This window comes from Bombus pascuorum, chromosome 10 (assembly GCF_905332965.1).
Source record: "Bombus pascuorum chromosome 10, iyBomPasc1.1, whole genome shotgun sequence".
NCBI lineage: Eukaryota > Metazoa > Arthropoda > Insecta > Hymenoptera > Apidae > Bombus > Bombus pascuorum.
Window position 1 is genome coordinate 2849145 of NC_083497.1, and position 18700 is coordinate 2867844.

At 37.1% G+C, this 18700-nt stretch overlaps 1 protein-coding gene across 1 annotated transcript in view; it reads left to right on the top strand.

Moving 5' to 3' along the window:
- LOC132911135 (uncharacterized) overlaps positions 1-18700 on the top strand; it is a 55598-nt gene that overhangs the window by 9824 nt on the left and 27074 nt on the right. The window lies entirely within an intron of this gene.

Below are 18700 nucleotides of genomic sequence, written 5' to 3' on the forward strand. Positions count from 1 at the left end.
CAAAACAAACATCCCTATTATCCCAAAAGAAATAAGGGGATCGATCTGCTCGTGGTTTCGATTACTATAATCGTAACGGGAATTTACGACTCCCGTTGACACGCTTCAACGCGATCGCGTCTCCCCGCCACTGGATGACAAAACAGTCCATTTTCCGGGGCAAATGTATGTTAAGCAAAGCCTCCGAAATTTTGCTCAGTTTTAGTGGCAACTCTAAGACACGTTTCTCGTTAAGTTATCGTTTCTCGGTGTACGAAATTATATGAAAAGAAGTCTTGTCGAATGTCTCGCATCCTAATAATTGCGTCGCTTCGTCCTGTATTCTAATGGCCAGAATTTCTATCTGCGATTGTACCTTATCAAATTTATCGTAAAGGCCTTCATTGATCTTCACGCGCTTCTCGAATGCTGTTATATGAGTCTGACCGACTGTTACGTTATTGTCAAATGTTGATTGTACGTATTTTTTTAACAATGTCATCATCTTCGATTTAACCTAACCGCGTTCAGCTATTAATGCTTTTAATTGAGCCCTTATCATATCGCAATTTACGCAAGGTAAAGACAAAGAAGGACAAAACTCACGTTAAGAAGATGGAATCAGATCAATGCTGCTGGATTGCTCCTTCCAAGCATCGCCCAAGTTCTCATTCCTGCGTCTTTGCACAAATTGCTATCTCGTCCAGGAAGGTGCAATGTCAAGTCAACTTCACTTATTCGCACTTGTCTATCTGCCGAACTGACCTGATTTAAACCTTGTTCTTTTAAGTCCCGTTCTTTGCGCATTACTATCGGTGCATTCCCCGCGTCCCCTTAATCGAGCCGATCCTAATGTATTGGCACCAACGGGGGCCCTTGCCCCTGGCGCCATTACCCTGCTAGTCGCGTCCCGTTGAGGGCGGTGGTAGAGCGGCCCAGGGCTCGCCAGACCGTCATCCCCCTCCATCGCCTTATCCTACAAGGGTGAGAGTTTTTTTTCTCTCCCTTTCTGCCCGTTCCTTTACGAGCGTAACTCGCTCGCAGAAGAGGCGGACAGCCTCGTATTTCTGCGGCTCGCTCAGCATCGCTTCTATAACCGCTGAGGGGGTCAGCCTCTCGCCTATGATGAGACGCAAGGTGTAGCGGGGCCGCTCCTATGCCTGGCAAAACTCCAGCGTATGCTGCGCTGTGACCCTGCTATCCCCGCAGTAGTGACAGATGTCTGTCGTCTTGTGTCCGATTTTCATCAGGAATTCGCCGAACACGCCATATCCCGTAAGCACCTGGGTCGTCTTGAAGGACAGCGGGAGACCGCGTTGGCTCCTCAATGCTTCCCAACTTGGGAGGACGGTCTCGATGCCTCGATGTTCGCCTCCCTCGCTGATCAGCTGGGGCCACCACTCCTTCCTCTGAAACCTAAGAAGAACTCCAACTACAACCGTAACTTCCACAATCCATAATAGAAAGAGAATAGCGAAGTTAACATCCTTAGAGTCGGCAAATTATTAATAAGTTATTAATAAAAAATATATAAATAAATATAAAATAAAATATATAATAAAAATAAAATAAAAATAAAGAAAGACGATTACAAGGTAATTATTAGAATAATTACAAATAGAAGAAGGAAGGAAAGAAAACAGATTAGATTTAAATGTACGCAAGAAAAATTAAGAACCGCTATACAAGCAATAAAAGATGATCGTGTGAGTGTCAATAGAGCATATAAGGTATTCACTATTCCTAGGGTAATAACGTAAATAATTAATTTAAAAAGCATGTACCTTTTCAAAGGAAAATGGATTCTTTATCCGTACTATATCAGGAAGAAATACGGATTGAGAAGTGGATTTTAGATAAAACCAGAGTTGTTTTTTCTATATGGATTTGTGAAGTACAAGACACGATAAGAGTTACAGCAGTAAAAGACACAGAAATTAGTACAATAAACAGATCGCGGTACACCATTTAAAAAAGGTAGAGCTGGTAGAAAATGGATGGAGTTATTTTCAATATCCCTGAATTAGATAGGAAAAATTGATATTATTTCGAGCCTCAGTTATAAAAGTAGGTAATCAGGAGTCATTTCCCAAATTGAAATCTTATTCGAAATCTATTAATAGAGAAAAAATTCTGCAATATCCTATGTTACGTACCTCTATATGTGACACTTTATATAAACTAGAATCCATCTCTAAATTATTATTAAGACGGCCACTAGCTGTGTAAATATAATTAATCGGACCGCAATAATTCTAAGAAACGGTCATAAAACTAAACACTTTTACTTTACGATTAATATTAAATTTAAGATATTCCTTACGGTTATTGTTCAAACCAGTAAAAAAAATGCGAAAAGCGGGGTTTTCCCATGTTCAATGGTCATTTCCACCTGCAAGTAACCGGTGATGGAGCGACCAGGGACCAGTGACTATCACTGGTTCAGTATAAATACCGCCGTCACAGAACATGACTAGCGTGTGTTTTTTGATCAGTCACCATCTTCACATGTATTGCTGACTCCGTTCCTTCAATGACTTAACTTATATCAGTCGACATATTAACTGTTATATCGAAACTGGTATTCTACGAGAAGAAGTTGTTGGAATAAAAACTGTATATTGTAATCTGTTAATTCAGTATTATAATCGCGTCTCCCCGCGAATCAGTCGAACATCCTAGAAGAACATTTAACTCGGATGAAGGAGGCTTATTAACATGTTCAAAATCTAGAAAGCTGTGGCGACCAAACAGGTACGAAAATGTGTATGAAATTACTTATAGATCGGAAGAAGAGCGTATCGTTGCTCTGTGTATTTTTTCTGCCAAAAGAAAAACTGTTAATCCAATGGTAGTTTGCCGACACAAACAATATTCTTCAATATATAGTTCAATTCTGCATCAGTTCATTTTGCAATTGGTTGACGCGACCAAGCGAGTGCAACATTTTACAAATACGTTGCAAATCTCTTTTATCCTTTGTTTATAAGAAATAAAACTATTTTCCCGGTACTATTACTTGTGGATGGTCATAAAACACATATAAACAAAGACCTTTACAATCTTTGCATTAAGAAATAAATTATATTGTCTTGTTTATATATTACAATCATGTGATGTATCAATTTTTCGACTATTGAAAAATAGTTAGAAAATAGTAGTCGCAAAATGTAAGCACACAACAACTAAATTTTTCAGTAATTAGTATTAGTAATTTATTATTAGTAAGGCAAATTTTGCTCCTCTATTTTGTGGAGCTTTTCGGGATATATATAAAACCAGAAGAAATAATATGTGAGCTATATCCATTTCAGCCTGGTCGAATAAATTATGAAAAATGTATTTCAACGAGACAAGAAGTAGGCACATTTGTAACAAGTACAAATGGAAAACAAAATCTTTGTAAAAATGATTATGTCACGATCCATAAAATCATTGATGCTGAATTATCGATCGAAACTGTAAGATTGTTTGAAGACATTTTCAAAAAGCTTTAGCTGAAGAAGAAGAAGAATGAACTTTGAAGGAGAGAACTTGCTCACGCTTTGAAAAAATAATAAATTAAAATCACTGAACAATGAAAATGTTGAAAGTTTGAAGAGAAATCAAGACAAGAGGATAATTTTGCGTTGAAACAAGATGCATCCTCATCGCTTGAAACACAGTAATAGCAGCAAACACAGATATTTAGCAGGGTATTAGATTTATATTTACAAAATATTTTAAAAATCCATAAATGAAGATGTCAAAATTCTGTTCGAAACTATTGAAAACTTGATGGTAAATCATTTTGTGAATGATTCTGTACTAGAAAATGAGGAAGTAATTGAGTGCAGTAGTTTATGTAGTTATCATATATAAAAAACGTAATCTTGTACTAATAGATAAAAACAATAACATTGATATTGGTGAGCATAATAATACGATGGTAAATAGTACTTACATCAGAATGCAGGCAAAATGGCAAGATCGTTTTAATCAACATAAATGTGCATGATTCCTGGCACGAACATCTGCTTTGCCCAGAAATGGCTGCTCCAGCAATTAGAAATAAAGTCCCACTTGCTGTTACATACGAAGAAATGGAAACAATATTACAACAAGAAAAAAAGGAATTAGCAGAATAAGAAAAATTAAAAAGAAAATACGAAAGACAAGCTAATAGGATTGAGATGAAAACACAAAAAAGGAGTAGAAAGAAAAAATAAGCATGTGGACATAGTGAGCATATTCATATTGAATAATATTTATGAAAAATATTTATAATGTTTTCAATTTATCTCTATGTAACGTTTTATTTAATTGGCAGTACATTATTCCAATGTCATACATTACTCTAATTGTTATTCATTTATATATAATAAAACACAAGAATTTTATTTAAATTTTTGTTTGCTCTAGTTTCTGTTCTAATTTTTCTGTATATTACCGGTTACAGCGTTGTGTTTACTTTCCTACACCTTGAATTTGTGCATGTGCGCCCATTGTTTTGTGATTTTGTACCTTTTCGCATCATTTTTCCGCTTAGAGTACGTCATAGAGTATGTCTAAAAAAAGTCATCTGTGAAGGATAACTCTGCGGTTTCTGAACTAGTTGCTTTCAGTAAATCACACCCGAAAAGTTTTTGTCTACAACACTGTTCTCACTTATGGGATGTTAGTTGACTTCTTACATGTAGCGAGAAATTACCGATACGGCGATTTGTTTGTGAAGATTAAGGATTTCTCTGAACTTTTCAAAACTGGAGAAGGGATTAAAAGTTTTCTAATCAAATCTAGAAATGTTAAATAATGGACTGTGGGGAACTGGTGTATAAGAGGTTTGATCCTGAGGTTTACTCGATGTTATAGTTCGTTGTTGTAACCGTCGAATATATTTAAAATAATAATTTAGTATACAAACTGTATTCGTTGAGTCGCCCGTACAGAGTAAAAATCGCAAAGTCGAATTGCTAATGGATACTTGCTAAAATGCTCGCTAGATACTCGTCGATAACTCGGTAGAAACTCGTAGAATAACTCCTTTATCTCGTATAATGACTCCAACAATAACTCGAATAATAACTCGAATAATAACTGAACTGCTCGCGATTGCGTCTGCTTATTTATACTGGTTAGGCGAGAGTCGGAAAATTCGAATCCGTCTTTGATCGACGGTTGCACGTAGCGGTGACATTGTTTTTGCCCGGAGTTTATTTGTCGTTACGTTTCGTGCGTCAAGGCGGTGTCAATGTCCCGAGGCAAAACAACAACATGAGTCGTTCTCGATTCACCTCGTCCTATGGCTCATGTGCCGCTACAGGACTGATTAACGTTAATAATAGAGTTTCTAAATTGAAATCTGCTATGAACTTTAATGAAGAAGCTGTGCTAGTAAAAATTAACTAATAAAATTAATTAACTAAATTAATAAAAATTAATTAATTAAAAATTAAAACATAAATTAATTAATCAATGTGCAGTTAACAGTATTTTGGCGAAAATCATTCCTATTGTAGATTTTGGTACTTTTGGTATTAAGAGTAGAAGGTAGGACTACTGATTTTCTTCGTCCAGCTTGTTTATTTTTTACATCCCCCGATATACCGAAATTAATATTAAACAACACGAGGATATAGAGTCTTTTCAGAATCGTTCAGGATTTAACAATAAAACAACGGACTTATTTCAATAAACTCAAGGTAGAACCGCGGAATGCCAATAATAATAATAAAACAATTAGATATTTTAATGGTTTACCATAAATTGCTATTAGATCTACTCCACCAGAAAACGATTAATTGAACTAAACATTTGTTATCTTATATAACGGAACGGATTCGATAATACCATCAATGTTGCGACCTATCAACTAGGCAGCGATCAGTGAGGTGCAACTGTTTGGTTGCGGTCACGGACCTTGAACGATATTACCGCTCAAAGTGGAGGTAGATCAAGGACGCAGAGTAATTTTATATTTAGTTGGTTTATTTGCAATGTTTAGTAATACACAAGAGAGTATATACTATACGTAACGGAGTTTAACTTAGATCTTTGCCTGATGGCTCGTACTTGATAACTGATTTGTACTTACATTCTAGTTCCCCGTCCAGGGGGTGTCCTTTGTCTATCTCCTGTAAGGTGGCAATCTATTTCTATCCAATCCTGTAACTGTCAAACCATCGTGGACGTATCTCATGTGGTCCGTCGTATGCGTACATGATCGAGAGTGCGTAGCGTAACGTCAGGACCAGGTAACGTAGAACAGGTCTAGTGTCGCGTTCTCATCTGGTGTTAATGTTTTGAACAAGAGGTTTACTTTAGAGCGGACCCGTCGAGCACTTAGGATGTCACTTAGCCTCTCGACGAGGTCCGCATTGTAAATCTTGCAACTTGCGAGGTGAGAATTTCCAACTTCTCAAAAAAAGCAGATGTGCTGTCCGTGTCGAAAACTGAGAATCACCCAAATCCTGAATTACCGATGAGGTTCAGAATAGACGTGTCACCTTATAGAACTTTTCGTCGCACTTTCTGAAATACTGATCGTATAAAAGAGAAAGTTTTTGCCCTGCCCTTTGTGATTTATAGTGGTAAATTTAGGAATTATTTTCAACCCAATTATTTTCAGGCCATGATTGGTAAAGTAAGTAGAAGTAGAAATATGGTATATACAATATGGTAGAAATACTGTCAAAAGCATAGTTGTCAAATCGCATCTTAGAAGACTGTTACATCTCTCGTGCAATTGCCATATTTTTGAAAAATTCAATTTCGCTTGAAACAATTGTTTACTTCAGTGGTTCTTAACCCACAGGTTACAGGTAAGTCATTATTGTGTAATTTGAATAACAAATATTTAGTGTGTATATTTATATATCTGTAATAAATCTCTTCTCTCCAAATTTGAAGGTTGTGGATGAGTGATCTGAATATATATATTTGACACATTTAAATTATAGGACTTAAATTTTGAGTTAAATCTTGGTCATCTGTGACGACAAAAAATTATTTAAAGAGGGTTTGTGGTAAGCAACAGGATGCAAATTTCAGGTTTATTTATAGTATCGCTCACTTTTAACACTAAAACTATCAGTGTTGGTCAAATTGTCCGTTTTCAAATTTCTACACAGATTTAATCATATTTAAACGTTATCATATCGCTTCATAATTTATGACTTTTCATGAAACATGCGTACAATATATTTTTCGGTATTCACCTCTAGTTTGCTTTTCTTTTTCTAAGAAAAAATTGTATTCTGTACTGTCTACTGCGGGCGGTTAATTTGACCGGTCGATAAAATATTTCATTTATACTCTTAAAATAAATAAAATAATGTGGCGGCACTCGACAACAAATACCACCACTAGATATCAACCAGAACCGGACGACGATAGCGCAATGGTTAGCGCCTTAGGTTACGAACGTTCGGGACCCGAGTTGTTCGAATCCCGGTGCCCGTAGTCCGATATGTTTTTTCCTCGATACATAAATAAGAAGAAAATACAGCAGTACTCCAGCAGCGGACATCTACAGCCAGCAACTACCACTATCACGGCCTATTAGCTACAATAAATACAAATAAAAGCCTATCTCAATGTCAGATGACAAACAAAATCAGTAATAATAAATAATAGCAACCGCTATGCCCGTAATCTTGTTATAAACCATAATCCATCCCTCGATCAAGATGACCATCAGGTGTCGAAACATATCATTTCAAGCCTATAATTAATCCTAAGGAACCGTCATAAAATTTAGCATTTCTTGCGGTCAATAGTTATGAACATTTTAAAAGTCGAGTTTCTTAGGATTATTGCTCATTCCGATAAAACACGGGAAAAGCGGGTTTTTCCCATGTTCAACGGTCAGTTCCATCCTCGAGCAACCGTTGATAAAGAACGGCCAACACCCATCAATATTTTCGTACAAATATCGCCGTCACAGACCATATTCTTACTTGCTATCGTCCTTTCGACCAGAATACATTTGAGTTTGTTAGTCAATCAGTCGATCTAACTTGGTATCTCTAAAACTCACACAGAAAGCATTTCAGGGCGTTTTGTATAAAGTTGTTATAAAAGGAAAAGTAAAGGATATATTCCGTACATAGTATTATTCTGTGGTAACTATTTACCCTAAAAGTGTCAAGACTTTAAAAAGAATTATTTAAAAAAACAACGGATATAGAAGAAGACTGTTCAGTTTACAATAAACAAGGAATTTCAGCAACTGAAAACAGCATGGAAACACCTGAAAAGATATTTACAACCGAATCAAAGTTAAATATTATAAACAAGCATTCACGTCCAGGACAAAAAGGAAAGAAATTACCGTTGACAGCAGTGAGTGAGACTGATGTAGAGAACCAACGTATTGAAACTGGGTCCGACGGAACAGTTTGGAAAGAAATAGATACAAGTACCAAACCTGGCAGGACATCAGTTCATAATATTTTTAGAGATATGCCAAACGGCATATAATGAAAGAACAAGTAACGAGGGCATTTTATCTTACTAATGATTATGGTATAAGGGTGCGAGCTAGATACAACAAAATCAGATATCTTAAATAAAAAGAATTTAGATGTCTTATATTTGTGGAATAAAATTTGGTGACCTGCATTTTTTTGAAAAGCAATGAGCAGAAATGACTTTGCTGAAATTATGAGGTTTATATGATTTGATAAGAAGAGCGAAAGAAGTCAACGTTTAGGAACCAATAAATTTGCAATGGTATCTACAGTATGGGACCGATCGTTAGAGAATTCACAAAATTGTTATATACCTGGTACATACATTAGTGTTATATAAAGAATGGCGGGAAAAGACCATGCAATAAAACTATCAATAAGTTCAGATTCATTGCTACAAAAAAACCTGTCGTGCAAAAAATTGTAGAGGTTACAAAACTACGAAAATCTGTTCAAGGTACGAGAAATATATATATGCGGAAAATGTACCTTTGATAATAAGATAATTTGTAAAAAATGCAGCAAAGTTGAATAAGATATATCTCTATATAAATAAAAGTGTAATTTTGTCTAAGTCTATAATTGAAATTAAACGAAAGTAAATTTGGACGAAATTTTATGATAGTTCATTATTTTATATACATTCAGTTATAAATGAATCATTATCTAAGTTAAATCATAAAAACTGTTACTTCTTTAATCACCGGTCATTTTGACTGCACACGGTAGGAATAGGTATACACGAAGTGTCGATAGGTTTAATGTTAAAATTAACCCAATGTAACAATTCTTTCTGATAAATGTATTATGTAATGTAAATGAACTTGGCGGTAGAAGTGTAAGAAGGAATGAAAAAGAAAAACAAAATATAAAAACAGCAATATCTTTAATTTTTAAGATGTACGTATTACTTGTCCCATTATCATCAGTAGACGTGTCGTATTTGAACTCATCTTAATCGGAAGAATCTCAACTATCCACTGGTTCAAATTTTGAATACTGTCTAGCAATTTGTTTTACTTATGACATCACTCTAAGATGCATATATCGCGTTTTTTTGCGTCACATTTATTTTTATGAAATTATCGATACTTATCTGATACATCTGCTAATGTATTGATATACATTTGATACTAACAGTGATTGAAATAACAATCAACATCGTTACGAATACTCTGAACCCGATAATCGCTGCGACACTCACCAGAGCTATGATAACCGAGTCAAGTGCTGCTTGCGCGAAGACGGTGTACGACGCAAAAAAAGGAACAAAAATGATGATCGCGTTTATAAACACACGGATCGGTCAACACTTCGAACAAACAATTCAAAGGACGGATCGTTCCGTTGGTAACGATAAATAGCGACGGTACTGTCACGTAAAATAAAAAAAAATCGAAGATGAAAATAAAAAAAAAAAGAGAATTTATTCACTAATACCTTGATCACAACAATGATAATTTAGTTCCGAACTCCAGCCGTGACTTTCCAAGACTGAAGCTCTTACAACTCGACTTTCGATCGGATTCGATTATTTTCCCTTTGTCGCCCCTCAATATCCTCACTATCCACGCGTTTGTTAGGCGTCCGCGATCGTTGCCACGCACTCCTTCTTCTCGAACATTCAGCGGTAGGACCGTTGGGATATTGATGGCTCATTAGGCCCCTCTCTTTATCTCCGTCATTAGCCCATCGGTTTTGAAATGTGCCGGTCGTGACAAACCCCCCTGGTTAGATTGATCTTAGTCCTCTAAGATCGTCGTAGAATGGATCTATGGAACTTCGGGCGTTGTGGGGTGAAGCCAAACGTAACAGCTTTTCAGGGTTCCCGGCTTGTTGTGGGAATTTGAGTATAATCGTTTAGTCGAAAGGTTTCTACGGGTGCGCAATTAGCAATTCTATCTCGATTTTAAGCATACAAATGTTACAATGTGTTTGAATATTATAAAATTCAATCCTAAGTGAATTCAGCTCATTATGCAAATTGCTAAGTTCTAAACCAATAGTATATTAACGTTCTCGCTATATATGTGTGCTTTTCCTATCTTCTCATGAAATACGCTGCTTTCTCTTAATTCCGTGAGTTTAAGACCACTAACTAAGGGTATTACTAGTGCTAAGGTTGGCATTATCCTGAAAACAGTACGTATTCAATCGGTTACCATGTATCTTTTTCTTAAAATTGTCAATGGAAATAATATAATACGGGGTTTTGACATCGTTGATTCTGTAGAGTCCTAACCATTCAATGTCCAACTTATCTTTTTTATGGTCGTTATGGATTAAAACGAAGTCTCCTTTCCTAAGCACGGTCTGAGTTTTAACAACCTTTCTCTCTTGGTCTCATTTGTATCGTTGCCTATCCTGAATAAGTGTTTTATGAGCTGTTTCCCAATATTTATTCAACTGTTTTTGCCAAAGTGAGTACATATCATCATAGATAAGTGTGGAGAATTTGGATATTGCGGAAGGTAAGTTAGCTTTTCGTCCAAAGGTCAATTCAAAGGGTGAGAATCCTGTTCCTTCATGTTTCGCGGTGTTGTACCCTAAACAAATGAAATTAAGTACTTCGTCCCATTCTTTGTTATTATCGTGTAATACAGTACGAATTAAATCTTTAATTGAGGCATGCGTTCTTTCGAGGGATCCGTTACTCTGTGGGTAAAATGAAGTTGTTTTGATATGTTTGATTTTGAAAGCTTCTTCAAATTTCGTCATTAAATCGCTAACAAAATTTTGTCCCTGGTCTGTTAGGATCGTCTTTGGTGCGGAAAATATGTAAATATATTGTTCAATGAGCGCGTTGATTATAGATTCAGTTCGTTACGTTTTAAGGGGGACTAGTATCAGATATTTCGTAAGTTCATCGTGAATTGAAAGCATGTATTGATTTCCGCGTTTGGTCTTTGTCATCAGTCCTATGATGTCCGTAGCGATTTTGTCGTTAGGGTTGAGCGGTGTGTCTGAGATCTGTGGGGATTCTTTGGGTCTGATACGCGTTAGTTTCTCCTTTTGACATGTGTCGCATGTTTTCACGAAGTTTTCTACTCTTTCTAAAAGTCTGAAGATTTTGGATGTATCCTTGATCTGTTGATACGTTTTCTGTAACCCTAAATGTCTTACGGTATCGTTATGGTTTTCCTTTATTGCTTGTAGTATTTCTTTTTCGTCTAGTTTTACGATGGGGTTGGGCGCATAAGTAAATTTCTTGTATGTGTCGTTAAAATATATTAGCATGAATTTCATCCGCGGTTTTTCTAATTCAGTGAAGTCGTTATTTCCTATGCTGATTTTTGTTGTCTCGTCGTATTCTCCTAAATCGTTTCGAGTTAATTGGTAAAATTTTTAGTCATTCGGTTTAATTTCTAAGAGTTTAGAAGTCTCGTTGTTGTCTTTTCACGTGTTGAATGAGTTAGTGTGATCAGTTACTAGCTCGATGTTAACTACTTCGTGGCGAGTTATCGCGTGAACTCTAGGTAAAGCGTCTGCAGTTGTGATATCTTTACTCTTTGTATATTCGATTTCATAGTCGTATTCTTCGAATTTAAGTCTCCAATGAATCAGTCTGCTAGAGAGGTCTTTGCAATTGTGTAGCCATTTAAGAGCTTGTTAGTCGGTTCGAATAATGAAGCATCGTCCTAACAAGTATTATCTAAGTCTTTTTACGGCCCATACGATGGCTAAAATTTCTTTTTCCGTCGTGGTATAGTTTCATTCAGGTGAATTCTTGTAATGTAACAAGGATGACTGTCTTGTGACAGTATTCCTCCTAGTCCTTCGTTACTTGCGTCGGTAGTTAAAGTAAAGGTCTTGTTAAAGTCTGGGTAAGCTAATATTGGGAAATTACAGAGTTTGGCTTTTAAAGTATCAAAGCTAGTCTGGTGTTTGTCAGTTCAATGAAATGGTCTGTCCTTTTTTCGTTAAGTCTGTAAGGCTTTTCGCGATTTTAGAAAAGTTTCGAATGAATTTGCGGTAATCACCTGCTAAACCTGTGCGACCTGTGCAGTCTCCTGATCGCTCGGAGACTGCGGCTGCTGGCCCTCAGTTCCCCTGCCCAGATCGGAGCTCCGTAGAGGAGCTTTGCTCGCACCACGCCGGCGTACAGCCTACGCACTCCGACACCGGGCCCGCCCAGCCGAGGTAGCAAACGTACCAAGGCGTTCGCCATCGCCTCGACCGACGGTATTAGACACTCGAAGTGAGCGCCGAATGTCCAGTGACTGTCGAGAGTCAGGCCCATGTATTTCACACTGGTCCCGACCCGAATCTCTGCCCCCGCCAACCTCAGGCGATAGTCCGGCGGAGGCGTCCCGTGATTGGTCCTCCGGCAAAACCATATCGCCTCGGACTTCTCGGGGGATACCTCCAGCCCCAACCCTTTGTTCGCGGCGACCGCGCCGGCCACTGCCAATTCCGCCAGACGGACGGTCCTGCCCCATGTCGATCCCCACACTAGCGCCAACGTGTCGTCGGCGTAGCACGTCAGCGCCGAGTCCGGGGGCATTGGAGCCCGAAGTACCGCGCCGTACGCGATGTTCCACAGCCACGGGCCCAGTAGCGAACCCTGCGGGACGCCACGGCACACCGCCCTCCCCATCATCCTTCCGCCCCGCTCGATGTAGACGATACTACGGTCTCGGAGGAAGGCCCGGATCACACCCCGTGGGTAAGCGGGCACCCGATGGAACTCGAGGGCTCGGTCTATCCCGCCCCAAAGGATGCTGTTGAAGGCGTCGACTATGTTCAACGACACTGCCAACGCCACGTAACCCCGCCGCCCGGCCCCCTCGACGAGGGCGCGGACACGGCCGACGGCATCAGCCGTTGACCGCCCCATCCGGAAGCCAAACTGGCTGTCGTGTAACCCGGGAACTCGCCGAGACAGATGAGACTTGAGCCGGGCAGCCATGATCCTCTCCAACAGCTTGCCAGCCTGATCCAACAGGCACACAGGTCGGAAGGCGGAAGGCGAGTCCGGGGAACGTTCTGGCTTCGGCAACAGGACCATCCTCCTCTCCTTCCATAGGACAGGGAACTCGCCCCGTGACAGGCATCTGTCAAACAGAGTCCTCAGTCTTGGGGCCAAGACTCCGGCGACCCCCCTCCATACACGGGTTGGAACCCCGTCGGGACCCGGGGCCTTCCGCGCTCCGATCCTCTCGAAATCGAATTCATATTAGAACACAAATATATATATTCTTATTAAGAGGCAGTTGCAAAATGAAGTATATATAGATGTAAAATATTACCTAGATGTTCGGTTTTGACATACTGGCAATGCGAGGACTAAAAGCAGTGTCGAATTTGTTTCTAAAAGGATTGACTCTAAAAGAATTTTTAGCCCGATCTCACTATACTGTCTTTTAACAAATGTGACATAAAGTTACACATAAATTTTTTGTGACGTTCTGTCTGTGAAGCATGATTTTCCAGCTAAGCTGCATATAAACATAATATACTATATAAGCATATAGTATAAAAATCCGAAAATTTCATAGTGAGGAAGGTGATGAGTTTATCATTTATTCTGCGTTTGCATATGGAAAAGAATTAATACCTTCAAACTTTCTGGTAAACGGTGCTCTCCAGTATCCACATGATGCGGCGGTCACCTCAATCGCAGTTTTGTCTCCTGCATCATTTAAAATATCGTTCTAATTGACAGACAATTGGGCCCAGACATGTGCTGCAGACAATCCGCATCTGTCTTTCATAAAAAATCTGCAGATAACGGAATACAAAATTTAATTCCGAAGATAGTCCGCAGATAAAAACCTCGTTCATGTTGTCCGAAGAAATTCGAAGATGACAGGAAGCAAAATGTTAGTCCGCAGAGAAGTATTTCGAATATAACGATTCTTGCATTTCTCTCTATTTTCGGGTCAACTTTTTGTAACAAAATTTCGATATCGCTTTCCGATATCTTTATAGAATTTCTACACTCCTCGTCAAAGAGATAGCCTAAATGTGTTATCTTTAATTTCTCAATGACGCGTGTAAAGTTTTTCGTCTGTAACGTATAATATCAAAATATTATGAACTCAGAATATGCGATTCGTTGAAAATAATTAAAAATATTATGAGTGTGTAACAAAAAAAATTGTTTTATTTTAAGAACGAGATGATAGTACATGTATAATAATAAAATAATAATCAACATAAATTGTAACTAACAATAATTACTTATCAAACATATATACTTATTTAATAATGGGTACATCCCCCTTTATTTTCTATTACTTCTATTGTATGATTTGGTATCGATTTATATAGTTTCTGGATATAATTTTAACTTAATGTATCCCAATCGCGTGCAATTGTATTTTTTAATTCTTGTACGTGTTGATACTGCTTTCCATTCGCGTATACGCCGTAAACAAGTTCTGCCCAGCAATTTTCAATAATATTAAATTCCGGGGAGCGTGCAGGCCACGGCAAAATAGGTATATTATTTTTATTAAAGATTAAATGATTGGACCAATCGTGGTGTGTGTAATCTAGGCGCATTATCTTGCTGAAAGATGTAATCAGGTTCGGAAATGCGTTCTGCATGATTATTTATTTGTTCCTTGATTAAATTTATCTATCGGACACTATTCATTCTACCAACGATGAACTTAATACTTGTCTTGCCAAAATAACCGATGCTGGCCCAAACCATCACGCTGCCTCCTCTCATTTGTCGTCGAATTGCTGACATTGTCTCTTTTCTTGTGTCATGAAAATAATATTGGAACTCATCAGGACCATCCAAGTTGAATGTTTTTCGTCTGAAAATAGTACCCTTCTCCATTTCTTTTTCCAATGCATTCTTTATTTTGCAAAGCGTAAACGTTCTGCTTTGTGTTTCGCTGTTAACGAAAATTTCTTTTTCAATTTTGGTCTCTTAATATCTTTGCAGGATAGTAGAACTCGACGAACACTTGAAACACTGGCACTAACACTAGAATTTTCCATTATTTGCTTCGTTGTTAACTGCAAGTTGGAAGCTACACGCAAAATTGCTCACTTATCACGATCGGATAACGATGACGGCCGACCAGTACTTTTCTTTTTGCCATAATTTTCAACATTTTTAAAGAAATTCTGTATTACTTTACGACTTCTTATCATTACTTTCGATATTTTTGCTACTGATAACTGTTGCTGTTTTAATTCAAGAATTTGCTTTTTTTCAGACTCGTTTAATTTTTTCTCGCGTCCCACATACGTACAAATTCATATAATATTGTACTGTAATCTTTACTCGTTGATAGATCGGGATCTACTGAGCAATTTCTAAACATATTAACAGAGTGTACTATTATTTCGCTATAAATTAAAACAATTTTTTTTTGTTACACACTAAACCTCATACTATTTTTAATTATTTTCAACGAACTGCATATTCTGAGCTCATAATATTTTGATATTATACGTTACAGACGGAAAAATTTGCACGCGTGATTGAGAAATTAAAGATAGCACACGTGGGCTATTTCTTTAACGAGGAGTGTAATTCCAGGAGCGTCTTCTAGATTTATGTCTGCAAGAAGATTTTTTCCATGCTCATAGCTAGATTGAGGGTTCCTATACAAGCTTGTAATTTTGAGAGTATAATTAAAAAATATCGATTCAGTAAAAAATTATTTTACTTACTAAGTATTATGAGAAACATTACGCTTTATATACTTCACATATTTTTTCATATTATGTGCATTCTGTGCAATTTTATACTTTCGAATTTCCTATAAATGCATAAAAATTCAAAGTCTACTGATAACCTTTCGTTAAAAACCTAGGTTTTCATAATCGTTTAATAGTTTTCTGCTTCTCTTTAAGCAAATTAAAAAATATACAATATGCTCCATAAAGCGATCTCACTCAAAGGTACAGTTGAAAACATTAATTAAATGTGGATATTAAGAATCTTCTATCATTTCTTGAGATTACGAGCTCGGGGGTGCGTGAAGAAAGTGGGGCGGTTTTTGGCCCCATTCGGAAGCATTGTTTGCAGACAGTCTACATATATATATATATATTATCCGCTAACAGTTGTCAGCGTAGACAGAGTTTAGACAGGGGATGTTTAGGCTAAAAGGCACTTTTGTTTTTTAGATGTTTAATGAAAAAGTGTTTCAGGAGTAGGAAGATATAGGAAGATATTCTCCATCCGTAATGACTGTACATAACATAGCATAACATAAATGACAAACATAAATATGTTTTGTGGACTTTGTATAATGAAGTAAATTCAAAACATAATTTATATTTATCATTTTCATGACACTGTAACGGGAAAACTAACCAGGCAACATAAAATACGTCCTTTTTGTAAAAAGCAGCTGAAAACAATTGGAAAATAAACGAAACAATTGGAAATGGTAACAATTGAAATTGATATCAAACTAGAATGCATTCGAACCTACAGTGACCAGAAAAGTATTGGCATACCATTGTACTTATTATAGCATTTAAGTACTAATTCAGTAAGTCTAAATCTTTAAATTTCATATAGTTTAATAGTATCCTTATATGACTACTAAAATTTATACTGTAAAAATGAAATGTAAAATTTAAAAAAAGCGCTTTATTGGAATATAATGGTGCGTAGCAATAATTTGTGTACCTACTATATAGATTATTAAGCTACTTATCTCGCGAAATAAAAAAAAGATGATACTTATATGTACGTATAGGAATTGGAGAGTTGAAATATTGTATTGAATATTGTATTGAAATGGTATATTTTCATGTCATAGATAAACAATGAAATACATTCTTCTTAATTCAGAACAAAAAATATACGTACATCAATCGTGTTATTATTAGTACCTTGCAACTTTGTTCCGACGTTTCATGAACGCCCCAGTTCACTTCTTCAGGCTAGATCTGAAGATGAAAGTTTCAGATCTTGATGTCGTTACTTGTATCCTTACCATGTATATACGCTAGCAGCGAAAAGTAAGTTGACACTGCTTTATGAATTGCTATTTCTTCTATAAAAATTGGCAATAAAAATTATTTTAGAGGTAGTTCTATCATACGACATAATACGATATTACAAAATTTTCCAGCGCTATAACGACAACGTATTATAATTATACCGACACGATTCTAAAAATGATAGGCGTTGTTACATATTTAGTACAAGTCTGTATATATTTTGCAGAGAGTACAAAGGAATTTAAACAATCACCCACGATATTGAACACTACAGACGTAAATCAGTAATCTAGAACAATATACATATTCCATTAAACACATACATATACTGTGTTGTACTGATTTCCACGTGCTTTCTTATTAAAGTCTAAATTTTTTATTGGTTTTTATTATTTCAGTTCTATTTTTATTCAGTTCAATTATTACTCTTTCCTATGCCGTGGCTGATAACACTTATTCCATCCACAACCTTCTTGTAGCCGTGAAGGGATTATCGGAGACAAATACGTCGGTACATAATCCATTCTACGTAGTTCTTGCACACGGTGAACCTTATAAAGACATAGACCTTCTTTACGTATTATTCTTCTCACTGATTCGTGTAAAATCCCTATTTGAGGAGATTTTCTTCGCAAACACATTAATGGGTACATACGTCCATAAACGATAACATGCTCTTCCTTATGCTAATGGATAAGAGGAGCGTCGAGTGAGAAATTGGTGTCACAATTGTGGATCTCTGAACTCTTTGAAAATCATGACGATCTGGAGCTCGACGCTACGCTCTTCTATTAATTCTTGTCCATTGCAGATATATTTCTTGTGCCAAAGAATAATTACCACCATTCACCAATAGCACAAAGCATCGAACAAATATTTCTATGTTTGCAGAGTATTTTCCAAAGGCGAGTGATATTACGCTGACGTATTTCCATTATCCTCACCTGTTAATGGCCCATCCGCACTTGAAGTTGTCCATACTGATCCAGACTATCCCAAATAGCCATTTAGTGTTGGCTGATGGGCGCAAGTGGCATTGTACGCATAATCTCGTAAAGGAGATTTGTGCCTGCGCCTCTACAATTTGCCCTGTCACGATCTTTCTGCTGTATCGCTTCTCTGCATCTTGCTGTAATAAATAGCCAGCAAATATCTGCATTCCCTTACATCTATCGTGTATGCTATTTACTTCTTCATATTCATCTTGCATTTTCACGCGAATGTTCTGTTCACTTCTATCGACCCGACTCGTTGAACAGGAAGAATATAGTAAATCGTTCTTTCGTTTCTCGCACTTGAAAACCGCTCGCGGGGATGATAACTTAGACAGGCTTGATTTATTCCAT